The sequence below is a fragment of the Halictus rubicundus genome, chromosome 12 (assembly GCF_050948215.1).
Source record: "Halictus rubicundus isolate RS-2024b chromosome 12, iyHalRubi1_principal, whole genome shotgun sequence".
Taxonomy (NCBI): Eukaryota; Metazoa; Arthropoda; class Insecta; order Hymenoptera; family Halictidae; genus Halictus; species Halictus rubicundus.
The window spans coordinates 14,823,741-14,836,101 of NC_135160.1; positions in this window are offsets into that span (position 1 = coordinate 14,823,741).

Sequence of the window (12,361 nt, forward strand, 5' to 3'; positions counted from 1 at the left end):
CGATTTCGAAAAGTCGAATTTTTCTTCTATATATATATACTTTTTTTTTTTATTTGAAAGCTTAACTTACTGCTTTTTGCCTGAATTGATTTTCTGTCTAATTTTCCAGAAACATTTTAATTCCATAATACTACCTTTCCACCATATTCGTTGGAAATGTCGATTGAAAATTTATATTTTTAAATAAAGTTATTATCTGCTGTAGATATCCACGTCAGTGACGCTTAACGCTATTCCTACCGACACTTCGCGTATACCTATTCCTACCGCGACCGGTCAAATGACCGGTCTTTAGGACAACTTATATTTTTTAATATAGAATGAAGATAATAGCCAATTTGACAGTATAAAAATATAGTTTCTTTTATTTAGGAGTATATAATGTACATATTATTCGTTTTCACCGCATAATATTTCGTTTACTATACCCTGTTGGGCCTGATGTTCCCCTAGAAATATTCTGAATAGGTGCTCTTCCAGGATTAGACCCTTCTTTTACTTCTTGCCAAACAGTTCCGTCTACAGCAGTTTCGATTACCTCTTCCTCGTTCTCACTATCGGAACTAACGAAAAATCAGCTTCTCTTTCGTCCTCTACATACGTTCGAAACATTCTCTTCGTCCTCATCGGTGTTCGAGTCGGTCTCAAATAGATCATACTTTTCCGCATTGTCATTTTCAATATCAAACATTTCCTGATCATCTTCGGAACACACCTCATCGATATTATTTATTTTCTCTAATAATAACTTTACACTCTTCGAACGTCTTGACATTTTGGGAATGAATATTCAAGGGATAAAATAAAAACTAAAATATAAAGATGTGAATCAAGATGGATAAAAAAACGAACAAAAGATAAAATGTGAAACTTACTACGAAATTTTGTTGGTTTGTTCACTTTTTTGAAAATGACACTTATAACACGTAATAGAATATAAGATAAAAGTAGAATAAAAATAGAAAATAGTAAAAGACTGCCGAATATGCTCCTTGTAACTTTCACGTTTTGATGGTCTCTGTTCAGCTCACAAGACTTTACTGATTTGAATTCGCGAGAGTGAGAAGAAGTCTAGGCATCCCCTTCGGCTACGATTTGATTTATTTTCCAGTCATAGTAGATAAGACGGTGTAAGAAAATCCGAGGTTCTGGACCGCTTCGGATACCAATCGGTCAAATAAACACCGCGAGAACTGCCGATAGGCGAGCGAGAACTGTAAACACTTTGAAGTGCCGTAAAGCAGTCCCTGGAAAGCACTTTACGGCTAAAATCATGCCACAACTGCATTACCTTTCGTTTGTAACGACTTTATAGTCTCGGAATTGAGTCTTTGACAGAGTACTATTACAAAAAGATATAAATCGTTCTACCGGTCAAATCACCGGTCGTGGTGGGTAAGACAGACTACAAATTTTCCTCAGAAAATAAACAATAAAAAAAGAAGTGAATATTGAAAAATGTATTGTACGCATATTTTAGGAAAAGTCGTGAAGTTTAAAAGCGATTCGATTACGTTGTATATAGGAAATTTTAATCGAAATTTTAAAAACGGTCATTTGACCGGTAGCGGTAGGAATAGTGTTAAAATATTTTAAGTCGGTTGCACTATGTTTCATCTAATATTCGTTGGAAATGTCATTTAAGAATTTATAATATTCAGGAAGTTATGGCGTATAAAATAGCGCTGAAAATAGTTGACACATTTTTCTCGAAATAGCGGTCAATATTCCTCGAAACGAATGAATCCATTCAACTAAAATATTTCACAGAAATTTTTTACAAAATTTTCTGGCTTTTGTTGTAAAACTTTATTTGAGCGTCATAGTCTATTTCTGAAGATAAAAAAACAGGCGATTTTTAGGTTCGAAATCGTAGTTTTCAATAGTCCTCCGTTTTTTGAGTAGCAGTATTTTTTTAAATCGATTGCATGATAAAAATTAGTTAGGAAAAAAATTCTGCTTTTTTTCCTACAGAGAAATTATTATTCGTTCAATTTTGTTACATTATCGATGAAACTTACAGAATCGATGATGGAATTATATAACCTAAAAATAAACAATCAAAGTTATTTCTAAATATTTTCAATCATACATTTATTACAATTTTTTATTTAATTTGACAGGATTTCATTGAATTGCAAATTTGGGATGACTGAAACGTGATGTGAAAAAATTCATACTTGATTATATCATTGCAAAAGAAACAATTTAATTTGTAATATTGGATGAGTCGTTGAAACGTGTATGTGGATTGTAGATACCTTTTTTATTGAAATTTAATGTCTGCTATTTCATACATCGGTACTACATACAAATATGTACCATATAAATATTTATAAATAATGTATCAAGGCAAGGGAAAATAGTATCCCGGATATTGAATATTTTGAGAGAAAGTTGTCCTAAAGTTCTTTAAGATCTGTTAAGCGCGCATAGAAATGGAGAAAGGGTACTTAAAATATTTGTTGCGCACTTGAAACTGACGTTGACCACGGTTTGACAGTCGATTTAAAAACTGCATGGAAGAAAAGGGAGCAGCACGTTGTTCGACGAAACTAAAAATTGCCTTCAATTTACACAGTATTGATTTTCGAGAGTTGGATAAAAAAGATAATATTCGCCACGTAGATACATGAAAAAGTAAACATTATTTCATAATATTTACATTAAAAATTCTGCAATTACTTCAATTATCAATCATCAAACGAGTATATACAACAGAATAATGTACAATATTTTCGTCTAATTTGAATAGTTTAATGGTATAACCTGTGTTTCTCGACGCAGACGCGTTCGACCATTTGCATAGTAAATTGCCGTGGTCTTCCACGAAGACTCACGGGCGTCATCTGCTCGCAATTTTCGCATCCTTCTACGTAGACACGCGATCTCCCAGCTGCTGATATTCAGAAATTCATTTCGTTAACGATCCTCCTAAATCAGAGTATATGGGAGCTGATTCGGTGATCTACTGTATAGCAGGGATCATCTGGAATCGACTTCTAGCAATCAACGATGTAATTGGAGTTTTAGTTATGGAAACATCATTCTGACGGTAGAAGCCTTAACATGAAACACGGAAAACAAATATCAGGTGTATTATTAATAAAATTCCATTATATTTATATCAACGATCAATAGTTATTAACATTGAAAGAGTCTATTTTGTTTTTTCTCTTGTGATAATGTAAATGTAAATAAGCTCTTTGTCGAACGTCGTTCACCTTTTCCGAATTAGAAAAAGACAAGGAAATGTTTTAAATTCAAATTAGATGTCAGCAGTTTGTTTTTTTTTTTTTTTTTGAAAGAATTATGGATTCGTAGACATGAATAAATCATGAGAAAAAGAGAATGACATGCAGTGAATTTTATGTTTGTTCCTATATTTTCGAGATAATAATTCAATTAATTTTGATCATTATTTTCTCCGTTAATTCTTCCAGCAAATTTAGTTTTGGATGTTAATTACTTGTATTACCGTGGGTTGACATAGAATTTGCCACCGCGTGATCGAAATAACAGGAATGAAATGATACAAAAATCTTCCGTGAACAAAACGAGGATTTTAGTGTGTTTTGGGAAATCGCTGCCGCAAAGATTTATGACTGGTGATGCAAAATGGGGATTCTACTATCGGAAATAAACCGCATAAGGATATTTAAATAGTATTTGACTGGAATATGATTTATGTTCCGCTGGTCCATCGCTATCTCCGAATTTCTCCGTTCGAGTTTTACGTACCTTCTGCAGAGAATCGTGCTGTTCTCGTACTCCGGCATAACCATTATTCCACTATCGCTAACACAAGAAAATCAAATTTTATGCAAATCGATAAATTTAATTTGGAATAACTATCATTCGGTATTTGTGAAAAGGATTCACTGCTGCGTTGTTCATAATTTTGAAGTTGATTAAGAAACTTTTGAGAGGCGCATACTTTTGAGCGGGGGTGTACGCATTTAGATGCGTAACCCTTTGATCAGTCTTCCGGCGAGCAGCCGCCGCGCCGATCGATCGTGGCCGAGAAGTTCCAAAACGAGGAAACAAAGAATTGACTGGATATACGACCGGAATCCGTATGAAATTACTCCGAGCTTCCGTAACGAGCCCTGTAATTAGCTACACCCGCAAATTACCCTGCTGCATCTCTGCCAACGTCGCCACCCCCGCTCCTTCAGCCCCGCTGACACCCACCCCGAAACCGTGCCATTTTAAAGCTCGAGTACCACCTTGATGGCGAAGCACAGGTCTAGTCTAAAGTGACCAGGATGAAGTACTAACGAATTCATACGCGCGGCCATTGTTCATCGCTTTATATACCGCGAATACGCCGGTAGAAACGGCGAACCACCGCTCGAGATCAATTGTTACTCGATTCGGTCTGCTTATTCGACCGTGAGCGCGACTCTTCAGGAATGCTGTTCAATCATCAACTTTCGCTACGCGGAGGCTTTCGACGATTTCATGCCAGCCACGGCTAAGGTCCATTCAAAGCTGTACGCACCAATCTTTCGTTACCCTTTTTTTGAGCCTGCTTTGAGCTCAATTGTGTACTTCGTATCGTACCTAACTCAAATAACTGATCATTTCAACTGGCTACTAGAAAATTGGGTGGTTAAAAGTTTGCCCTTTTCATCGACCACAATCGCTTCTTCCTATTCGAGCTCGAAGGAAAATTCGTTTCCCAGAAAAACACGTCTGAAGACTTCGAAGCCACCATTTATCAAATTGGAATGTAAAGTCGTTAAAATCGTGTAATTTTCTGTAATTACAATGCAGCATTAAAGACAGAAATGACGTAATACGTAATGAGAAAGTAATTACAGTTACATACAGTTTTTATGTGACATGCTGCTTGTATTATATTCGTCGCCTTTAATTTCTGTGCTGCATCCTTTCTATAAAAACTCCCGTGAGACTACGATGATTAAAAAATAAGTCCTTTTATTCATAAAATGGAAAATTTTCTCTAGCCTACATCCGACCGTATGCGAGTCTAATTTAACTCTTCAAATGTTTGCTGTAATTACAAATGTATGGAAATAATAATAATACACGAATTACTTGGAAAAATAAATTCATTTAATAATAAATATATAATATGTAATAATAAAATATATGTAGTTAGTAAAAAAAAAAAACATCCTGAAAACTACGAAAAAAACATTAAGAAAAAAACAACCTCTGCGGGGGGCTGACCACTTAACACCTCGTTTAAACTAAACGTACAAAATTGTTTACTTCGGCAAAGTTAAAGAAGATATTCTGGGGACCGCGCTTACCCGAGACACCCTGTATAACTTCCGTTTTCTCTTTAATTTCGATTTCGAATTCCAAGTCCGTTCGAGTATGGTCATCGTTATAGAAGCAATTACCGTTCTTCGTCTCAAAAAGTGCCGTTTCCTTAATTCCTGAATAACTCGAATTAGAGAGCCGGTGTTTGTGTGCAGACTCTCGGGAAGATCTTCCACGCGGACTGCCCGTAATTAACGATTATCGCCTCTCGTTCGCGTTTTCATCGTCTTCCTCTTTCAACGTCCGGCGGCGGTTAAATATTTCACCCCTCCGAGCCAACACCACCCTGGTTTGCGTATAAATTGCGTTTTCATCCGTGTCGCTGTAACTGCCGTACCATGTAACACGCTGACAGCAAGATTTTTCCAAGACAGGAAGCAGCCGGTAACTCGGAACGCAAAGGAATGAGAAATGCGTGTTACTGGTGCTCTCCGAGGATATATTGCGGGGATTTTCACTCCCCGCGGGGACTTTTTCCTGCCGTTTTGTCCGGGACGAAAATTATATTTACTTCTGCTAATTGAATATTACTCGAGGCAGCTCACTGCAGGAGATTCAAATGAAAAATTCTATGAGAACACCGGGATTTATTCTGGTAGAAAATGAAGCCGCGATAACGGGGAAACGAGACTTTTTACAGGTTCTTTATGACGAGCGAAATTACCATGTGATGTTTATTTAACACGTTCACGGTCCGAGTGTCCAAGCTCGAATACGGACAAAGGGAATGGCTTTTCTAAAAGCAATAATAACAAGTCTTCTCTTAACCCATTGTCGTCTTACCTTATTCGCAGCTACAGATACTCAAAATTACTATTTTGTGTATCTCGGTGACGAATTCGAGAGAAAAAGATTAATTTATAATTCTAGCCATAAAAGAGCTCCGCGTTTACATGGATATCCGCAGTCCAGTAATGAAAGAACGCCTGACCTGACGCGGTGGAGATTTTTCTGGCATCATCATAAAATGATACATACCCAAAAGTTTTGGTGGTATCAGAATGGACGTATACATGTATATGAATGTAGAGACGAATATGGTACAGTATCAGCGTCGTTTCTCGCGTACACGGTTGTCAGGTTCAGCTGCTAGCTCAGCTGGCTAAGGAGGGCTGCAGCCGATAAAACAAAAGAACAGGGTGGGAGACGCAGCAAACAAAGCAAAACAGTCTGGCAACGGTTCTAATCGAGTTCTCCCGTTATCGCGAGCTAGGAAGGTGACGCAAAATCATGAAATTACCTCTGTCGTCAGGACAATATCGTCTGTGTGTGTCCGTACGAATAATCAGACCGAGAAAAAAAGAAAAACAAATGAAATACAGAAAATACTGAAAATTCAAGCTCAAGATTGTTCGTACGCTTCTGTAATTTATATAATTTTCAATTTCCAGGAAGATTAGGAGAATCGAGGTGCATCGATATTTTCAACTGACACTTTCAACTATTACTTTCAACCGACTAAAATGATTAAAGAAAGAAAGAAAGAAAGAAAGAAAGAAAATACTACTACTATTTATTTGATGGTTGTATCAGTTAGAAATTCTTCATCGTTCAGAATTTCATAGAAAAGAAAAAGAAAGAATAGAATTTTATTTCGATTCGAAGGAAATTTATCAGAGTCTGTTAAGAATCTTCATCGCGAGTCCGACTCGATATTATAAGGCAAGGAGTTAACGAAGAAAATTGTTATTTCGCTTAAAGATCCACAGTCGAGATACGGAAAAGTTATTTGAAAAATGTTCCGCGAACCACGTTTCAAGTAGAACCTATCGAAGAGTTCCATAACTCTTTCGATCCGAGGAGAAAACGGTAAATCTTGAAACTGAACAGGAATGTTTCCTTGGAAGAAAATCTCGAGACAGAAGGGAAACAACCCGCTAAGTGTTCGAGACGTTCCGAGTATTCGGAGGCGTTACCTTCGGAATTATTTCACTTTGCCCGAAACAACCACGGGGAAGGAAGGTGTACTCTCGGTTGAAAACTGCAGCGATCCCTGTTCCGAATGTGGAGAAGCAGATAAAATAATGCCGGCGACGCAGGCTCCGGGAGGGTTGCGAAAGCAAACGAACCAAAGAGAAGCGACTCTGAAAACCGCCGCTGGGATTCCGGTAACCCGATCAAATTTTCTCCTTCCCTCTCTGTCAGCGAGAGGACTTCTCATCCGGCTCGCGCCTCTAACTCCCCTGCAAATTTTTCTCCGAACGCGAGATGTTTCGAATCGTTTAATCATTCCGATAAACGTTGGGAAGAAAACGTTTTCTGTCAGAGAATTGAAGCGTGGTGCACAGGTAAAACCAGCCATTTCTATAACATAACTTTTGTCGTGTCGTATAATATATTTTGCTTCGTTGCAAAATCTGCGATCGTTCCCAATAATTCAAGGTATCAACAGCATTGCGATTGAATCGGTGCGTTGCGCATAACGGATTTCAGATCGAACGATGGACAGACGGCAATTGTTTTCTCGTTAAATTGTAACACGTCCGCGCTCGCCGCTTTAACAACCATGCGATCTCGACACCTCCGTCTCATTAATGCTCTTTCATTATCCGTTCTCTTTTCACGGTCCTAATTGCTTCCGTTAAACCGAAGAGCCGTTGACGTTCGATCACTCGACTCTTTTAACGAAATACTTTGCAGTCTCGCGTAAATGTGGTTCATTGACTTGCGAATTTCATTCGATTTTACCTCGCACCGCTTCTACTCTTGAGGGAATCTTCTTTTCTGTGTATATCGACGAGCTTGAACAGCTTATCGTTAGTTTACAAAGTAAACATATTTTCATTTATGGCTGAAATACTAATTTTACGCATTTATGGTACTCTCGACTATGCGTAGAGTTTGCGCATTCGTTGCCATATTCGATTCGTTGAATATTGTTACGCTATTTTCAACTTAGTAAAATTATCGATACTGGAGGTATTCGGTACGAATTACGAATAAACAGCCCTGTACAGAATCCTGTGCCACGCTAAAGCAATGTTAAGCGCTTATTCCAGTAATTTGCAGAATGCTTCATACTTACCGATATAATAGCACGATATTTTCCGCAACTAGTCCCCGACACAGTTTCACGATCGTTAAGCTAGAAAGGGAGCCCGGAAATCCGGCGGGAAATTCGTTTGTGACGCCAGTAACGTTACTTCTGGACCAAGATATTGCCAAAGAACATAATTCTCGACAGTGTGCTGCGAGCCTCCGTGATCGCAGCCGCCCCAACGAGAACAGTTTGCCGGAAGAAAAGGCCGGAGGAAAGAAAAGCGTCTGAAAGAGATAAATAAACAAAACGGCGAACGCGTAAGAGCTGAGCAAAGCTTGCAGAAATTCTTGGGACACGGCAGAGCCGAGTTGCTACTCGAGGGGCCCTCGTTCGCTTCGTTTTCCCTTAAAATTGATCGGTTCTAATCCGACGGAATCATCCCACCGAGCAGTGGATGCCCAACGATCTCAGTTTTCTGCTTTTTTTCAACGCCGACGATGCTAACGAAGTGGAAACGATACAAGGTACAGAGAGCAAACGGTGTGTGCCGTTTTATAAATTTATGCCACTCCTCGTGCCGATGCTTACGCTTATTATGCAAATCCTTTGTCAGATCACGCAACGGGTCTCAAGGAAAAGGTATCGTCGTCGATCTGACCTGCACGGATCGTTATTTCAATCCAACTCGAGCTGTTAATCCCAGGTTGTACCCTTGTCGTGTAGATCTCTATCGCCTCTTTCGTATCCTTTTACTTCCTGTTGCGGTTTAAGAGATTACCGTGTTATGGTGACGCGGATTTTATGCGTTCATGATAGGCAAATTTATCCAGAGATTAATGCGGTAATTAAAAGCTGAGTCGAGCTTAATGTAGTACTCGTTCTATTAAGATACCCCGACACCTTTCGTGGAAGAACTATATTTCCGCTTTGTACATAATACCCGAATGAACCAAAAATTAAGTTACCCAACACTTTCTGGGATACGTACGTATTTCATTTGTACCGTATTTTTCTCTAATATTTTTCCATCAGCCTATCCCGTATTATATCATTTTCTAATTCGAGATTCTGCAACTTCACCGTTCCCAGAAACCCGTTTCTACTTGATCCTCGAAATCAAAAGAAGGAACTTTCCTTCGAACTTCTCCCTCGTCTCGCGTTTCAAATCCCGTCTTCCCTTTTACCCCGGTGCTGTTCGAGTCGATGAAACGAATCCCCTTGCCCGCGAGCCGAGAAAATCGAAATGCAACTTTTCTTTCCTCCGCGCCGCCCCGCGCCGCTCGCCGCTCGCCGCTCGCCGCGATATTATTTCGGTGGTGAGCTAGTCGCTTGTGGCCAAGGGTGAAATGCGAAATGCGAAATGCGAAATGCGAAAATTCCGCAAGACGGAGGGGCCGCTTCATTCGTCGCGGCCGGTTCGTGCCCGGAAAGTTAGCGAGGGCGAACTACAAATTGGCGGAATTCGGGCGAAATTAGGTTACCGGAGTCGTTAGGTTGCCTCGCCGAGAAATTTTCCTAACACCTGCGACCCTGCCAACCCCCCCCCCCCCCCGCTCGATCTCTCTGTTTTCCGGTCGAGGGACGAAGGAAAACGCTGAATGGGGACTGCAAAAAGGCCCCCCTTTTGGACTGCAAAATTCAAAATTGTGTTACATATTTCTGAAACCTCGAAGGTAAAATGATAGCACGCTCGAGCTTCGTGACATTAAAATTATAATGAATCCCAACTGCAGCAAGCGGTCAAGTGAAATAAAAATTGTAAAAATTATTGAATTAAAAAATCAACATAACCATTTCTGAAATTCCAAGTGTTGTAAAAAAATTTGGTACAAGCTGTAAGCGACTGTAATTCGATAAAAGAAAAAAGTTGTGGTAGACCCTCAACATCACCGGATCGGAAAAACGAGCCATCGTTCGAGTTGCCTCGGATTAAACGTTGACATTACGCGAAACTGCTCAAGAAGCAAGTGTTTTCTTATGTAAATTGTCTACTTGGTTTCTGGCCACTTTTTGAAAGCTCCTGGCCCGAAGTGCATCGTGGGCTGGTCATGCTCGCATTTTCGCGACGGACTCTCGCGTCGGGATTTCATTTTTCATTTTTCAGCCGCCGCGCCCTCTTCCGACGAGAATATAAATCGAGGAAGCAATTTTCGTTGTAATTACGCTTTTCCCTCACGCCTCCGAAATAATTCTCTCGCGGAAGCTTTCCTGTTTGCGCGTCCTGTCCGCGGCTGCTTCCTGCGCGCTTCCCGGCCAACGAGATCATTTTTTCCTTCGTAGTCCTTCGCCTGAACGCGACGCAGGAGTTATTTGACAATGTCTGTCGCCATATTTCTTCCCGGCGTTATCGTGCTCGATGTCCAGCCGCTCCCTGAAATATTTATTCGTTTCGGTAGCGTATGCAATCGCTGCGAGAGAGAGAGAGAGAGAGAGAGACGCTTCCTTCTATTTTTCAACATGGGAAAGTCCTCGAGGGAGAATCGGAAGTAATAAAAGTAGCACTTTTATCACTTCCATGACGAGAACCGGGGAATCGAGGTATATGCACGGGATTCCAATAAAAACTGCCGGCTGTTATTTTTCCAAATAAAACACGCTTTTATTTACATGGATATCTGTGTTTAGGTAAATCTAGGGTAGTGTAAATAATGGTTGATTCGAATTTAACACGGGTTTATTTACAACGAGCAGCAAAGTTGAACCAATAAATTCATTATTTGCCGGTTTTTACTGTTTTTTTTTTTTATTTTAAAATGGCCGCTCAAGTTTAAAATAACAAAGTTTAGTATAAAACCAGTTGACTATACCCGATGGTAATGCATATGCACGGAATACTTTGCTTCGTTGTTTGCATTGTACAACAGCAAACACATCATCTATGTATTGTATACTTTGCATGAAATGGAACGTCGATCCACGTTTTCTCGTGCCTTCAGTTCTTCGTTTAAAATAATAGTGGCAGTTCGTCGGTATTTTCTTTGAACAGTATATTGAACTCGCAGGAAATTCGAATTACTTTTCTTTGTAGACTGGAGCTCGGTCATTCCGTTCTTCGGCAACTCATAAAATCAAATTAATTTCCAGGGAGAGAAATATCAAAGAAAAAGAAAGAGTGGATCTATCTAGCCAATTAGTGAAAAGTGAAGACTCGAAAGTTTCGACTGAAATGGATTCTCCTTGATTCGTCGAAGAACTCGTTGCACACATTTTTGCAAGCGAAATTTAATACCTTGTCGAAGATGTATATTCTGCCAAACATTTTGTTTTATTTCATCCTATAGTACTCGTCGCGTAGAACAAAAGTCTCAAAGGAACTACACATACATAAGACTCGAGTCAACCGTTCTCCGAAAAAACACCTTTAAAGTTTCATAAACTACTTTATTCCGCGTATCTACAGGATGTCCCAAGATTGTATAAACGTGGAGGTAATTACAATAATTACTAATAATATTTAGTGGTTAATGATATTAAATAACGAACGAAGCGTCTGAAATATTTGTTTCTTAGTTTGAAATATTCAAAACGTATGCAGACGTATATGAACAGTTTTAAATTCTATTTGTTTTTACAGTGAATGTAAGAAAAAAGATTTATTTTCGTTATGTCGATAGTTTCGAACTAATAGCATGGCTCCTACAATATTAACATCGGCTGCGATACTTTTTAAAATGTTTCCTCCAGTGTTATCAACCTGCCGCGCCTCAGCTATTTTACGACACCGGCTTCGTCAAGCTCCTAGCCACGAACTAGTTAAAGATGAACGGACGAAAGTGTTAAGCTCCGTTGTAACATCTTCCAGGGAAGCAGATAGGAGCTAACGGAGTGAGTATCAAGCTTCTTTACGAGATGTGAAACCGGGAAGCGCATCCGCGCAGTTCAGACTCTCGCATTTTCAATTTTTCATAGACGCAACCGTTGCTCGAGTCATTTCTCTCGTGAACCATTAGACGCTCGAGCGTTCGATGAAGTTTCTCGTTTGCGTTAAATCATAAAACCTATTAAGCGGAGTCGGATACAACTTGTCTTGCCATTCGTCAAAATGTCGCTTCGGAAAAAGTTGTTGTCAACATTGATTCGTCGGGA